Source organism: Alnus glutinosa, chromosome 6 (genome assembly GCF_958979055.1).
Source record: "Alnus glutinosa chromosome 6, dhAlnGlut1.1, whole genome shotgun sequence".
NCBI classification, from domain to species: Eukaryota; Viridiplantae; Streptophyta; class Magnoliopsida; order Fagales; family Betulaceae; genus Alnus; species Alnus glutinosa.
The window spans coordinates 5,051,981-5,069,260 of record NC_084891.1 but is presented as its reverse complement, the minus strand read 5'-3'; the positions used below and the strand labels follow the sequence as shown (position 1 = coordinate 5,069,260).

General features: G+C 34.7%; 1 long non-coding RNA gene across 1 annotated transcript; it reads right to left on the bottom strand.

The window, feature by feature from the left end:
• Positions 1 to 9,471: 9,471 nt before the first annotated feature.
• LOC133870269 (uncharacterized) lies at positions 9,472 to 11,674 on the bottom strand. The gene is made up of 2 exons (XR_009900668.1): positions 10,622 to 11,674; positions 9,472 to 9,884 (listed from the first exon to the last, which is right to left on the bottom strand). It is a non-coding gene; the product is annotated as an uncharacterized LOC133870269 (long non-coding RNA).
• Positions 11,675 to 17,280: the final 5,606 nt, after the last annotated feature.

Genomic DNA, 17,280 nt, shown 5'->3' with positions numbered 1-17,280 from the left:
CATGACCCAGTTTTGATATTTTTATTATTCCCTTTAAATTAAAAATTAATAAGCAAAATTGAAAAGAGTTTTTTGAAAGAAAAAAAATAAAAATAAAAAATCTCAGTTTCTGTACTAAAATTGAGAAATTTGAGTTAGATGAATTATGTGTTTCTCGACGTTCTCGCAAGACTTTACTTGAATGACATGGCTCTTAAAACTAACATTTTCTTACTTCTTTTATTAGAACAACCCACTCTAACTAACACAATAGCCCACTAACTGTTATACAAAACACACTATATTATACACAAAACAAATTATGCTAAACGCAACACAACAAATGAAATACATATCTTCTAGACTTTTCTAATGCCATCTAGCTATATTGAAATGAATTTCCATTTCATGTTATCTTTGGCCACACATCCTTAGAAAATTGAACTTTGTCAGGCGTGCGATTCCTCAAATCCACATTTGTCTTCTTCCAATACACTGATTTACTAAACCATTTTCATTTACTTTGAACAAAATCTCTACAACTTTGTAAAATTCCTTCCATTGTTAGCATTCTCAGACATGCATGTCCGTTGCTACCCGTGAAATATTAAAAGAAAATTTTTTGACAATGAAACTATCGTTCCAAATGAGATGAAACTAGTTAAAGAGATATAAAAGGGAAGAGACCAAGGATCGAGCCACAAAAATTTCTTATTATAGGCCAAAAAAAACCTTTTTATTTTATTTTATTTTATTTTATTATTTTACCTTATTATTTTTTTTCTCAAGAGTTGGGGGGGGGGGGGGGGGGGGGGGGGCATGGCCCCCACTGCCCCCCCCCCCCCCCCCCCCCCCCTCTCTCCATCATTGGTTGCAGATCAATTGGCGATTCATTGTTTCATGCATCATCTTAATTTTTTTTTTTAATCCAATGCATCATCTTAAAATTGAAATAAGATTAGGTATTGTATTAATAATAATACAATACTTGAGTTTTTCGTGGAGTTTGAGAGGGATTCCTTTCGCCCCAAAATGGTGGCATCGGTTATGAGTCAAACAAAATTCTTGAGTGGCCGGTGTTTAGGTTATTTTTCAATATACATATGCAAAATTACAAAACGAAGTCTACAAACAATTATTTTGTTCTTTGCCAAAATCTGACTTCAACGTTTCACTAAAGAATGCCACATGGGAGGAGGAGAAAATATCACGTACAAATGACAATTATTTAGTAGGGATAAAACTGTTTTTACATAAAAAAAAAATAAAAATAAATAGGATACAATTTTTTTTCTAGAGTAAAAAATTGTTTTTACACAAAAATAAGAACACTTGTCAATTGTATGAGAAGCCACTTGTCACGATTATAGGCTCTCCTCTTACTGATTCCCCTACTATATATATATATGATTAGAGCAATTTTAATTGGTGATTTAAAGTAAATTATTTGCAGCATTGACTTTCACACTAATATCTTTGGCCTTGTTTGGCAAGTACAAATGACAATTATTTTGTAGGGATAAAACTGTTTTTACAAAAAAAAATAAAAATAAATAGGATACAATTTTTTTCTAGAGTAAAAAATTGTTTTTACACAAAAATAAGAACACTTGTCAATTGTATGAGAAGCCACTTGTCACGATTATAGGCTCTCCTCCTACTGATTCCCCTATTATATATATGATTAGAGCAATTTTAACTAGTGCTTTAAAGTAAATTATTTGCAGCATTGACTTTTGCACTAATATCTTTGGCCTTGTTTGGCAAGTGACGGAACAAATCAGAGTATGGAGTTATTAATTTTGAATTAGTAAAAAATGATAGGTGTGATATAAAGTAAAATGAATTTATATAGAAAAGTGAAAAAAGTTTGTATTGTAGTGATTTTTTTTTTATTTAAATAGTAACAAAAAAATTATTGATGTAATATAAAAAAAAAAAAAATTAAAATATTTTGATGGCGATTGTTATTGAAAAAAAAAATAAAAAAAAAAGTACAACCACGTTCATGGCGTTGCCAAACATAGCCAGCACACGACGTACATTAATAAAATATTATTATTATTTTTTATGAAAATAATAATTAAAAAACTTTAAAAAGTAATATTTAATTAGGTCTGTGCGCTGCACACGTGGAGTACCAGTTAGATCTTCCACATTGCTACTTCTTTTCTTTTTCTTTTTCTTTTTTTTTTCTTTTTTTTCTTTTGGGTGTAAAGTTCTTTGTCCTATTCAGCCGAACTTGTGTCGACAGCAGGTACTGTTACACAACTAATCATTAGATAGTCAAATATATGGCTTTAATGGCGTAATTGCAAAAATCGAAAAATTATAAAGAAAGAAAGTGTTTGGTATTGAAAAGCACTTGATTTATTCTTTTGTCATAGGCTACGACCGGAAGAAAGAAAGAGATCGAATTCCACCAAAGTCAATGGTGTCCACAGGTGTTTCAAAAGAAAGTCATAGTCTCATAGAGCCGGTCAATAAACCCAAGTAATCTTATGAACTCACAACATCTTTAGTGAGCATTTTATTTCAAATTTTTCACTAAACTTTGGTGAAAAATTCAAAAAATTTCACTCCAAGAAGTTCTCTATAAATTCTCTAATTTTGGCTCTTGTCAGAATCTCTCCTCATTTGTTAAGAGTTGTTGCTTAAAATCAATAAAATATTAATATTTAGTTGAAATAGAAAAATATAAAGAGAGTTTAACGTACGTAAGAACCCTTTTAAAAATAATAAATAAAATAGAAAAAAATAAATTTTTGAGCTAAAATTTAAAGAAATCATTAAAAATGCTCTCAAGTCCCACAAAAGAACCGACCAAAAAGCCATCAATCATGGTTGGAGTACTAGTAACTTGTAATGGACGTGCATGTTCAACTTTTTTTGGAGTTGATGACAAAGACCCAATCCTTTGGTTTGGTTTTATATATCCAACCACACGTGCGCTTCATTATTTTGTCACTTGTAAGTCATGTACGTCAGCGTGATCGAATTTAGTTTTTGTATTTTATTTTCCTTGTACATTAGAAAATATGCTTGTATGATTGATAGCAGATCGACAGCATGAATTTAGTATATTAATTTAATAATTAATACTTTAACATTAAGTGCTTAATTGGAAAATAAAAGGAAAAAGGTCTACTGCTTTACAATCTGTCCGTAAGTCCGATTGTTGTGCGAATGGTTAAAGATCGATGCTGATGGGTTTCTAAATTCTAGAAGCCCGGCCCGCCGACAAAATTAATTGTACGGTCACTTGCTAATGCTACTCATTGCAAAAATACAAAATTACATGCACCTTTTGGCTTTGGCTTTTGACAAATAAATTTTCCTATTGCTACTCATTGCAAACGCATATGCATGATTTGACGTCGGGTTAGGTGGCCACAGGCCCACAGGGCTATTATAAATAGAGATCGAAGTAAGGTTGCAAAACGTACATTCGACTACTTACGGATTAGAGGCCACTTAATTCGTTTATCAATTGGTACGAGAACGAGAGTGTCTCTCCATCCATCTTTTCTAGATCGATGCTTTACATTATTTCATATTTTGATATATATGATTGCTTTGCTACTATATATACATGGATATCTTGGTAGCTTATGCTTCAGTTCATAGCTTGACTTTCTATATCTGTATAGATTTTAAGGAACACAACGTAATTGATTGCAATGTACGTACGGTTGAAAAGTTAAAAATAGAAAGAAAACGTTGTTATTCAATTAAAATCACTTCACATATTACTTTGTCACTAATCTGTCTTGTTCTTCTGATTTGAAAATTAATTGTAGTATCGGCAGAAAGCGAATTCGACCATGGCTCCAGTAGTAGTACTAAGTGATTATTTTGACCCTGAAGAGGTGTACGTCAGGGAGTTGACAGAAAATGACAAGAAAGAATCCTCTAGACTCTACGTAACGGGCTCAGCTGCTCACAGAATCTGTCCCCAAGCTTTTGGTTCTCCTTCAAATGAAAGTGAACAGGCTAATTGTAAAAAGGAATATGATATTTCTTTCCGTGATGCTGGCTTGAATCCCTTGACAATGGTCTTCCTTATAAGAGATGGCAAACCTTATCTCACCGGCCGAGGGTGGCGTGATTTTTTTAAAGCTAATAAGTTAAGGCAAGGAGATCATACTATCAAAATCCTTGAGTACACGTGCAAAAGTGGAACTGGACAGAGATTCTTCATGATTTGTCGTTCTACGGTACTTTTCGGACAACGGATAATTGTGTAGATTTTACGTCAAAGACCGACATTGATTGGATGGTTTGGGGTTTTATTATGTATGTTTTAATTTGGTGCGGGCAATGTGTACGTTTAATTTGTGCTATTTTCGTTTCCTAGTCTATGATCATAGCTAGCTAGGGGTATGGTTAAGTTTCTCGTCTGCTTAATTTGTCGCTTCCTTAATTGGGGTATGTAATGCATGTGGCTTCTTTAAAAAGAATAATATTTGTATGTTTATGGCTCGCATGCAGACTATATATATATATATATATATATATATATATATATATGGGTTGTCTAGATCTTACTATAATGGTCTTCAAATTCAACGACAAAATTTTAAGTGTCAATTAAGTTGAGGTCAAAAGGTTTTGTTTTGTGGATACGTTCTAGTTTCTACATGCCGCCGAAGATGCATGCATGATATTAAAATGACCAAGCTAGATAGACGCAATAATTACGTTAAAAAAAAAAAAAAATGTTCTGCTTAATTTCTACATCCACTTGCATGACAGCATGCAGTTAGTAATGAGTTTTGTTGATTTTTTGTTTAAATAGTAATAATTAAGAAGTGATTGGTGAGATCGATATAAAAGAAAAATGAGTTAGATGTTCCAAAAGAAAACCCCTCCAGCTTCTAGAACAAATTTGTATACACTAGTTAATTAGTTCATCATGTGATCGATCTTATCCAGTTGACCATGGTGGGGTTTGTCTGATGTTTTTCACCAACCCTGGCCTTATTCGGAGTACGCAACAAGTACTACATAATCAAGTTTAACTTTTATAATAAAATACCAGATTTTCCGTTGAGGCGTTTTTTTTTTTTTTTTTTTTTGAATATTTCCGTTGAGGTGTTGAGTGTTCTAATCATTGACCCAAAGCCATATATATTTGACTATCTAATGATTAGTTGTACATATAACGACACCTGCTGTCGACACATGATTACCTACTGTGCTAAAGACAGATGGACACGACAAAAGGTAGCAAACTTACTTCCGATTTAGTCGTATACATATTCTTCATTCTTTTATTTATTTATTTTTTTTTATAAGCATTTCATTTACTTATACTTTTATTTGGGTTCAGTTAACTAGGAAGTAGTTGTGTAAAAAAGAAAACTATCGGTGTGATAGTTAGAAATAGACTCGAAGTCGTGTTAGCAACTTTATTGGCTTCAAAAATGTATATCATAGGCCATGTTGTTAAAGTTTCTGCTGCTATGAGGGCTGTGATTTTTTATAGGGAGTTGGGTTTTTAAATGGTAGAATAATTGTTTATATCATTCTATAATAATGGTCTATTCTACAAACTAAACGAGACCGTAGTTTGTTTTTTCTCTAAGAATTTTGTTAGTAATCTTGTCAATTTATAAATAGAAAGTTTTTATCATTCTAATTTTTCTCTTCTTTCTTTCTTTTCTCTCAATTGACCATCGGAATTTGAGAGCTATGGCCACAACTCAAAATCCAAGGAGCTCGAGAGAGAAAAGGTAGAGCTCAAAATCCATGCGCAATGACTTTTTCTTTCAGTAAGACTGTAAAGAGAGAAGCTCTCCCTTCTCTCTAGAATTAGATTTTTGCTCACCGACTCCCTTCCCCTTCTGCTGTGTGTCCTCCATGGGAGGGAACTACTACACTATAACCCAATAAAACTGAGAGTTCCCTCTCAAAAACCAGAGCTAGCTCTACACTGGATCCATCTCCACCGAGCCAGCTTTGTACGGATTTTTCGCTTTCCTTCAACCAGCAGATCGTCGGCCTATCCCCCTTCATCCACCGTGTTTTGGTGTTTTTCAAGTTTAGTGTTTTGTGGTTCTTTGGTTTTAGATCTACTTACCTCCATCCCCTATTACAAGACATGCTCCTCAGCAACGGGTTCTTCGGCGTCTCTGGAGTTCGCCGGTGGTCTTTTCTGCCTTCGCCGCCACTTGAATGTTGGTGCGTGCTTTCCATGTGCCAGACTGCTCTTCTACTCAACCGGCGCGTGGAGCTACCACCTACTTTCTCCGCCTTTTTCCGCTTCAACCTCCAATGGTCCCAAATGACTCAGTCGTTCCTGCTGTTGAGAGGCTGTCCCTGGGCGGTGCGTGGTTCTCACGCACCTCTAGGGATGGTTCCCATCCAATCCAATCTGCTGATGCTGTTTTTGTATTTGTGTGATTGTATTTTTGAGCTTAATTGTTGTTTTCCTCTCTCCATGTTCACCCCTGTTATGGTGTTTGAGTCCTTATAACTCAGTAAACTTTTCAAATCACCTTCAATGGTGACCCCGGCTTTCTAGCATTCGTGCCTCGAGTTAAAGGACCCGCATATTTGGAAGCATTGTCCCTGCTTAATTTCATTCTTAGGTTTGTTTTGGGTTGCCCAGGTCTTATTATGTTTTTTATTTCTTGTCGTAATCTGTTTCTCATGTATCTAAAAAAAAAAAAAAATCCATTCACGAGAAATGGTTTGCAAACGTGTAATATATATATATATATATATATATTTTAAGTGGTTGTCTATTCCGTCTTTAGTAGTAGTGTCTAATCAAAGACTGCTTCACACAGTGGAGGCAACCAATGCCTCCATTTCCTAGCCGTGTAATAAGATATTTAGGTAGCCATAGCAATTCTCTCTTCTTCTTCTTTTTTTTTTTGTGAATTTGCTCCACACAGCTAGAAGAGAAAAGGGAACAGAAACTTCTCTATTATAAGAGCTCTCTTTTGTGCATGCTTGAAAATATTAGATGATAGGAATAGAAGGATCAGAAGAATATTTATACAAGTTGTTAGTTGTTTAGTGTCAGTGATAAGGTCAACTGTTGATGTCATTATTGTTTGTTATGATTGTTATCTATCGTTGGTTGTGGTAAGAATTGTAAGTTGATGCAAGGGTCGGGTGGTGTTTCTATATGGGAAGCAACAGAGGGGTGATTTCGTCAAACACTTTGTATGCTGGTGAGCTCCTATCCAAAGTCGAGTCATTTTTCAATAAGAATCCTTTTCCTTTTTACAAACTAAGTCCACGACAGGGCCCTATCATTAAGATTTTGAATTTAAGTGGTTTTTTTTCACTACTGTTTTGTATTCAATTTTTTTTGTTCAATCGTCTTTGTCAGTAGACATAACCATATTGGTTTTCTCCAATAAGACAACAAATTTGTACACTTCTCTTTCATTTCGTGAACATGTACATCACGGGATTATACATATGTTTTTGAGATGAGATAGTCTAGTCTAGTGGTTTTACATCTGTAAGAAATTATTTGTCTTGAGTTGCCATGAAAAGGCTGAAGATGGTTTACTTTTCTTGTATATTTTGTACTTTGTTCTAATGATGTAATGATGTGTTCATCTTGTTCGCTTCCAATATATGTTTTCTGTGAGATGGTGGACATTTTAAGTGTTCCCAACAAGATGGTGGACATTTTTAAGATTTTCATGAAATTCTTTAAAGCAGGCAGCTGTACCTCTGTGTACGAAGAGCTGGCAATCTTTGTCCTACTCCACTTCTACCATCTACAAAACTCACTTGCAAAACGTGAAGTATTTGGACCTGTAGTCCAAACACCTAAAGGTATGTCGCCTGTTGGATACAAGTGGGTATTTGTACGAAAACGTAATGAGAAAAATGAAATTGTGAGATACAAAGCAAGACTTGTTGCACAAGGTTTCCTGCATAAACCAGGTATTGATTATGAAAAAATATATTCCCCTGTAGTGGATGCAATTACATTTAGATTTTTTATTAGCTTGGTAGTTACAGAAAGTTTGGATATGCGTTTAACGGATGTGGTTACAACATATTTAAATGGATCACTTGATAATAATATATATACATGAAAATCCCTGAAGGATACAAAATGCCTGAAGCATATAATTCCAAATCCGGAAGTATTTATTCTATCAAGCTACAAAAAACTTTATACGGGTTAAAGCAATCCGGACGCATGTGGTACAATCGTCTTAGTGAATATCTATTGAAAGAAGGATTTGAGAATAATTCAATTTATCCATGCGTTTTCATTAAGAAATCATAATCTGTATTTGCTATCATTGCAGTTTATGTAGATGATTTAAATCTTGTCAAGACTCCAGAAGAGCTCACAAAAACTGCCACTTATCTAAAAAATGAGTTTGAGATGAAAGATCTTGGAAAGACAAAATTTTGTCTTGGCTTACAGATTGAACATTTTCAAAATGGAATTATTGTTCATCAATCAACATACACAGAAAAAGTCTTGAAGCACTTTTACATGGAGAAAGCTTATCGTTTGAGCACTCCAATGGTTGTTCGTTCACTTGATGTGAGAAAAGACCATTTTCGCCCTCGAGAAGATGACGAAGAAATTCTTGGTCCTGAAGTACCATATCTTAATGCAATTGGCGCACTCATGTATCTTGCAAATTGCACACGACCTGATATAGCATTTTCAGTTAATTTACTATCAAGATACAGTTCTGCACCAACTCGAAGGCATTGGAATGGGGTCAAACATGTTTTACGTTATCTTCGTGGAACAACTGACATGAGATTATTTTATCCAAGAGGTTCAAATTCACAGTTAGTTGAATATGCAGATGCGGGTTTTCTTTCTTATCCGCATAAATGTAGATCTCAAACAGGATATCTATTTACATGTGGAAGTACTGCTATTTCATGGAGATCTGTCAGGCAAACACTTGTTGCTACTTCTTCAAATCACTCAGAAATGATTGCAATTCATGAAGCAAGTCGGGAATGCATATGGCTAAGATCACTAATGTAACGACCCGCTTTTTACAAAAAAACGTAAGTAATTATATCTGGATAATTACGTGTCATTAACCATTCAGAGTTGATAAATCTGGCAGCGGAAAAATACGAATATCTTTTTTTTTAAACATCACTGATAGGGACAATTCCCTTACGATATATTCAGAGCTTTAACTGACATCTTCTAGAAAATACATTAAAAGTCTTTACACTATTTATAAAGAAACATATGTCACATATGACACTAAAGCATGCATGGAACTTATTACTTACAAGTAAATGTCTAGTCATATTACAAGCAAATGGTACAAATATCTACGAGTACAAAGTACTAAAATCCTAACTACACAGCTTTAAATCTCTTAAGCTAGCAGTTAATCCAATCCATAATCTTCAGTACCTGCGCAAACATCTATGAGAAGGTGGTTACCGCCACAATCCCATAGTCCCATAAGTGAGCTAACTGTCTTTCAACAACATCATGATTTATGCGTTATTTTAAGGAACAGATATGACATAATGATGTGGTGATAGTTTTTCATGCAAAGTTTAACAGTTTATATAGTGATTACACTCCTCTCTTGTAAGGGCACGTCCCCCCGTTTAATCGTGTTTCTCGAGGCCGTCCCCTCTACATTACATTTTAATTAACTTGTTTTCGCACTATCGGAGACCTCCCTCCTCTAGTACTTTGAAAGCCGTTCCAATCAATATGATTATTATTGTTTCCGGTTCAACTCTATCATGAACCTTTGGGAGACGTCGCGCCCAATATTAATAGGTTGATTATTAACAGTATGCAATAATCAGTCACACGCATCCAATTAAAATAAAACATAAACACAACATTACTGAAATCCAGTGCTACCCTCAGTAAGTATAAAAATACTTACAGCCCTTTTTGTGCTGTCTCAATTCATCATCTGCATCAAACACATATACATGTGCATACAAGGTCAATATCATTACTTTCTAGAAACTCATGCCTCAACATGAATTCTATTTTTATACATAGACACATACATAGAAGCGATCATCTATTAATTGGAAAATCACTTACATTTATGAACACTCAACATGGTTAAAACTTAATATTTACTTAATCAATTAGCAAATCAATACTTTGGAATAACATCTAATCTAGGTCTCAAGTAATCACTCGAGTACAATCTAAAATTCTTAATATCATTCTCTATAGCATAGAGAGATCAACCAACAAGAAACCTATGTATTTTTCTAACAAAACCTAATCACTTTTAGGGAACATCAATCCAATTACCAAACCAATTAACAAAACATATTAACAATTATTTCAACCAATATATTTGAGAAATCATAATAATACAGCATGCTCAATTTCCATAATACTCAATTTCTAAAACAATGCATTACATGATTAAACTCATGAAATCGTTCTTTAATTCTAGAGTTTTATAATTAATCAAGCCCTTAGTTTAAACAACATCACTCATTAATTATCAATAATCAAACATAATCAATACTTTAGAGTATATATATATTTTTCAAAATATAATATACATAAATAAGTTATAATAAGAATATTCAATTCTATAATTATTAAAGTTATATTCTAATATACTAGTTACTTGATTTTATGAAAATATATACTTTTAGGCTAATTAAAAACTTAGAAACTCACATTAAGGATTTTCACTCGAAAATCCAGCGAAACGGTGAGTTTGGTCGCCGAGAAAAATAGCCGAAAAAGTCATCGGAAAGTCGCCGGAAAAGTGGTCGGAGACACTGCCGGAAAAGTCACCGGAGGCTATGCCGGAAAAGTCGCCGGAGGCGGGTCGCCGGCGGGTCGGGGTTCCGGGTTTGGGTCAAGCTCAGTGGGTCTGGGTTACTGCTGGGTTTAATGGCTTCGGTCTGGGCTTTGGGCTTGTGGGTTGCTGGTTTAGAACTAGTTTGTGGGGCTTATGGGTTTTGGGCTGCTGAAACTGGGTTGATGGGCTTGCGGGTCTGGGCTGAAATCGGTTTGTGGATTGCTGTTGGGTTGGGCTTGCAGGTCAGATTAGATTGGGTTGGATAAATCTGTAGGTTCTTCTGGCCTACTGGAAACATGGCCCAAATCAGGTCTTCTTGGTGTCCACTGGCGTCTCGCATTTGGGGAATTGGCTAGAATCCGGTTCTGGGTTTGGTCACGCTTCGGTTGTTCGGAAGGAATGAGATGCTTGGCAATCCGGGTTGCTGGGTTCGCCGGTCACGGCCAGAACCCGTCGGAGTTGCCCCTGGGTCGACGCCGGGTCGGCTGGGTCACGCACGGCTACGGCAGAACCGGTTTCTCCCTCTGCAATTCTCCTTCTCTCAGTCACTCAATCTCTCTCACTCTCAGCTTATCTCACTGTGTTCGGTAAGGAGAAACGAAGAACTCCAAGAAGAGAGAAAGAAGAAGAAAGAATATAAGGAAGAAAAGTTATATTCTATCATCATGATGTTATTCCTTGTGATCATTGTGTTTCCCACAATCATGTTAGTAACTAATATATATTTCTCCTGACTCAATAAGCTAGCACACCTACATTCACGCACAAGCTGTCCTTCATAATTGCCAATACACCAATTGCAATTATATACATGTATTATTAGTGAAGAGCTGGAAAGAAGAAGAAGGAATAGAGGGAAGAAAGTAATAGAATAATGGAAGGAGGAAGGAAGAGATAATATAATAATACACATCCAATGTTAAACAGCCGGCCATTACCCATATATATATATATATATAACTAATAATAGAGAATAATGGGAGAGAATAAGAAGAAAAAGAAGGCTATACTTATTATAAATTATTAACAATAAGGAAATGTTGAAATAGTGCGCCGGTGGAAGAATGGAAAGAAGTCAAGAATAAGGATGATGTTGAAGAAAAGAGGGTAATAAAATATTTAGAATAAGAGACAAAATGATGAGGGAGGCATATTAAAATCAAAGTGGAGAATAAGTTGGATTTTAAAAATGTGAGGGTGATGAGTGAATGGAATCATTACTACGGTAGTGTATGAATGAGTTGTATTTCAAAGATGGGGATGTGAATAGATTTGATTAGTTTATGAAAAATAAAGCATTCGGTGTAGATTAAATTATTTAGTAGGTAATTCTTTTACACTAGGTCTTTATCAATTTAATAAATCATTAGAGTAACATTTTAAACCCGTTTTGAGTCTAGTTCGTTTCATAAATGAAAACATTTTATTACGAAGTTTAATAGACATAGTATTTATTATACTAAATAATAAAGTGTCAAAATAATATTTTGCACAACTACAAAATAATAGTTTTATTATAATACAGTTCATTAAATCAATTGCAAATATTATAAAAAGATAGAAAATAATTATTTTCCATCTTTACTCAAAATATTAATATGTTTTAAAATCTGGGGCGTTACAACTAATTCAACACATTCGAGAAAAGTGTGGTTTATCCACAGTCAAAGATAGCCCGACAATATTATATGAAGATAATGTTGCTTGTATCACACAAATCAGAGGATGATAAATTAAAGGTGATAGAACAAAACACATTTCACCAAAATTCTTTTATACACATGAGCTCCAGAAGAATGGTGATATTGATGTGAAACAGATACGATCAAGTGACAATTTAGCAGATTTATTTACCAAAACATTACCGACTGCAACATTTAAGAAGTTGGTGAATAACATTGAAATGCGCCGACTTAAGGATCTTTCATCATAAACAATTGAAGCTCTTTATCCTAATGAGGGGGAGTAAAATGATTATGCTGATTGTACTCTTTTTCCTTCGCTAAGGTTTTTCCCACTGGGTTTTCCTTTACAAGGTTTTGATGAGGCAATCCTAAAGCATATGACGACACACAAGAATAATGTACTCTTTTTCCTTCGCCACAGTTTTTTTCCCACTGGGTTTTCCTTGGTAAGGTTTTTTAACGAGGCATATTCTTAGTGTATGATCATCCAATGGGGAGTGTTATGAATGCATTCATGCATTTGGTGGATGACCATTTAGTTTTATCTCTTGGAATTCCTACACATTCATGTCATCTTCTAGAATTCCATAACATTCATGTAATACATTGATGTACCATTTTAATTCATGTATTATCCTTTCATATTCCTTAACCTCCCATTATGATTTCATATCTATAAAAGGGAGTGTTGAGTTGTATGTAAAGACACACAATTATAGAGAAGAATCATACATAGTTCCTGAAGAACTAGTTTCATATTTACAATCTATTTATCTTGTCTTGTTATTTTCTTTGATTTTACAACAGAAACTAAAATCTGTCAAGCATGATCGTCCTCAATGTCGGAGGACTCAGGCAGTGGTACGTCGCACACTCATTGTAATCAACTAATGAATAATTAACAATTTATAAACCACCAAACATGAAGCGAAATATTATATTTTCAATATTATAAATATTATTTTTCTTATTATTATATACATGTCACCTTTAAAATTGAGGGCCATTTCAAATTAACGTAAGAATTGCATTTTTTATATACTTTTTCGGTTTCAATAAAATTGATAGGTATAGAAAGAAGTCCCATCAAAATGAGATTTTTTTTTTCACCGTCCTTCACATATATATCATAAAAGAAAATACTTTTAGCACAAAAAGAAACAATAATATATAAATTAGAACGTAAAATAAGGACAAAAAATGAAAACAAATGACAAGCGAAAAAAGAAAAATCCTCAAATGGTATAAAAATAATTGTCTTCTTCTTTTTGTATATTTTATCTGATTCCAATGAATTCATAACCTCATAGGTATAGGAAAAAGTTATGTTTAACAGAGATTTTTTTTCCCCGACCATCCTTTGCCTATATAACGTTTTTTTTTTTTTTTTTTAAAAAAAAAAAAAAAAAAAAAAAAACCCTACTTTAAGAACAAAAATAATATATAAATTTGAACATAAAATAAGGACAAAATATGAAATCAGACAACAAACAGAAACTGGAAAAATACTCTTTTAATAAAAAAGAATTGTATTTTTTTTTTTATATAAATTAAGACATAAAATTAAGGAAAAAGAAAACGGACGACCAACAAAAAAATACTCAGATAATAGAAAAAGAATATATATATATATATATATATATATATATATATATATTTTTGGTATACTTTCTTTGGTTCTAGGTATAGCAATAAGTTATGTCAAATAGTTTTTTTTTATTATTTTTTTACGATCATTCTTTGCATATATAATGTTAAAATAATATATATATATATATATATATATATATACTACTTTTAGAATAGAAATAAAAATAATATATAACTTATTCCAAAAAAAAAAAGAACAAAAGATGACAACAAACTAACATGACCAATTGACTATAAAAAATAAAGACAAAAAAAAAAAAAAAAAAAAAGGAAAGAAAATAAGAGAGAAATTACTCAAATAATGGAAATTAACTAATTGCTATATATTTTCCATGTTCCAAGAAAGCAAACGAAAACCACTTATATGAGAGAAGAAGAAAGTAAGAGCATTATTTATTTCAATGGAAAATAAAGACAAAAAATAAAAAATGAAACATACTAATATAATAGAAAATAACTGTATTTTATGTATAATTTTTCTTATTCCAATGAAACCTTGAAAGCAATATCGTCGATCAATTAAGTACGTAAACAATGTGTATTACATTCTAAAAAAATAATAATAAATAACAGTGTAAATTAAAAAATCGTCATACCTCATACAAAAAACTTTGATTAGAATCTTCTCTCTGACCATAATTTTACTGAATTCAATGTAAAATTTCCAAAAGGAAAAATAATATGTAAATTAAAAGGGAAAAATAAGGGGGGAAAAAAATAAAAAGAAAGGAAGAAGAAAATCACAAAAAATGGGAAATGAAAATGGAAAATATTAATATAACATAAAATAAATATCTTTTCTATATAGTTTTCCCTATTCCAAAGAAATTGATAGGTATAGGAAGAAGTCCTTTGAAATTGAGTTTTTTTTTTTATTATTATTATTTTTTTTTTTTTACCATCATTGCATATATATATATATATATATATATATATATAAAACATATAAGAAAATACTTTTAGAAAAAATATTATAAATGATGTATAAATTAGAACTGCAAATAAGAACAAAAAGAAGAAACTGAAAGAATGTTGCACAATGTGATTGAATTACTCGATGATTTACATAGCCGTATACAAGTCTTGATATACACAGTAGGTTTACATGGAAAATATCAGTAATTGAAAGGTTTCCTAATCTAGATGATCGACCAAATATCTTCAATATGAATTGCTTTCACTGCATGATTGATGTCTGCATATTCTTTCCTTGTGTGTTTGTATGCCAGTCACGAGAATGGTTCGGTTGCATGATTGGTGCTTGATTGACGATGTCTCTCCATGCATGGAAGGTTTTCCATGATCTGTGATGGTGTTGGTGCATGCTTGATTATCGGTATCCTTAGATGGTATCTCATGATTTGTGGTACAATGGTTAACATTCCCCTTCAAGCGAATGGGAGGGGGACAGACCATGAGCTTGTCATGTAGGAGTTGAAACCTGGAGGAAGTAAGACCCTTAATAAAGATATCAGTCGGTTGATCACAGGTTGAGATGAAGCCGAGGGTGATGTCTTTGTTCAAGACTTTTTACCGAATAAAGTGGTAATCGACCTCTATATGTTTGGTCCGAGCATGGTAGACGGGGTTAGATGCAAGAGCCATGGCCCCAAGATTGTCACACCGAATGGAGGGAGGGACAGGGAGAGAGAGGTGAAGGTCTCGAAGTAGCATCCGAATCCAGTAGAGTTCCGTAGTAGCCATAGCCATAGCCGGGTACTCTGCTTCCGTACTTGAACGAGCCATCACAGGCTGCTTTTTAGCACACCAGGAGATGAGACACGGACCAAGGAAAATACCATATCCTGTTGTGGACCGGCGATCATCAGGATCACCGGCCCAATCGGAGTCACAATAAGCTTGCAGAGTGAGAGGACCCTGTGAATAGAAAAGTCCAAAATCAACCGAGCCTTTGAGATAGCATAGAACACGTTTAAGGGCTGTCCAATGAGTTGAGGTAGGCGAGTGGAGATGTTGACAGAGTTGATTGACCGAGTAGGCGATCTCTGGGCGAGTTAGAGTGCAGTATTGCAGACCCCTTACAAGTTGGCGGAATTCTGTGGCATTCTCAAGAGGGGTGCCATCCATGGAGGAGAGTTTGGAGCTAGTGGGACAAGGGGACCGAGAGGCTTTAGCACCCACCATCCGGGCTTTGTTCAATAAGTCTAAGATGTATTTAGACTGCCGGAGATGAAGAGAGGTCGCTGTCCGGTGTACTTGGATGCCCAAGAAATAGCTCAATTCACCCAGGTCTTTGAGTGCAAAGTCAGACCGTAGCTTCACAAGTAAAGATTGGATAACTGTGCTATGTGTTCCTGTAATCAAAATGTCATCAACGTAAATTAGGAGAAAAAGGTGAGCAGCACCTTGATGAAACAAAAACAAAGAGGTGTCAACTAGTGACTGAGTGAATCCAAAATCCAACAGGGAGTCGGACAAGCGGTTGAACCACGCACAGGGTGCTTGCTTCAAGCCATAAATGGCTTTGTGGAGCTTGCACACATGATGGGGAAAGTCAGGGTGGACAAAGCCTTGTGGCTGGGTCATATAAACGTCCTCTTGCAGCTGGCCATGAAGAAATGCATTTGATATTGTCTAGTTGGCGGATGGACCAGTTGAAGTGGACAGCAATGGCAAGAACAACCCGAACCGTAGCTGGCTTGATCACAGGCCTGAAGGTCTCAGTATAGTCAAGCCAAGAACGCTGATCAAAACCTTTGGCGACCAAACGTGCTTTATATCGCTCAATGGATCCATCCGGCTTTTGTTTAAGCTTGTAGACCCATTTGTTGCGAACGGCATGGCGACCAGCAGGGAGTGGGCATAAAGACCATGTGTTTTGAGTAAGGAGAGCATCAAATTCTTGGTTCATGGCAGCACACCAAGCTGGGGACTTGGAGGCTTCAGAGAAGCAGGTGGGTTCAGGCATGAGAGGGCTATGTAAGGCTCACAGAGGATGCCGTGTTGAGTAGAAGAGCTGGAAATCAGTATAGCTCTTGGGCCTGAGGGAGCCTGTCTTGGAGCTGGTGACCATCTGATGAGAAACAGGCAAGGTGGAGGCCTGTGGGGCCGGGACAGGTGCAGTAGCCTCCGGGGAGGAGGCCGGTGGTGCTGATGTATGTGCTGGAGCCACCTGCAAGGAAGAAACTGTAACAGAAGATAATGTGTTAGGAACTCCAGGATCTTAACCACCAGGT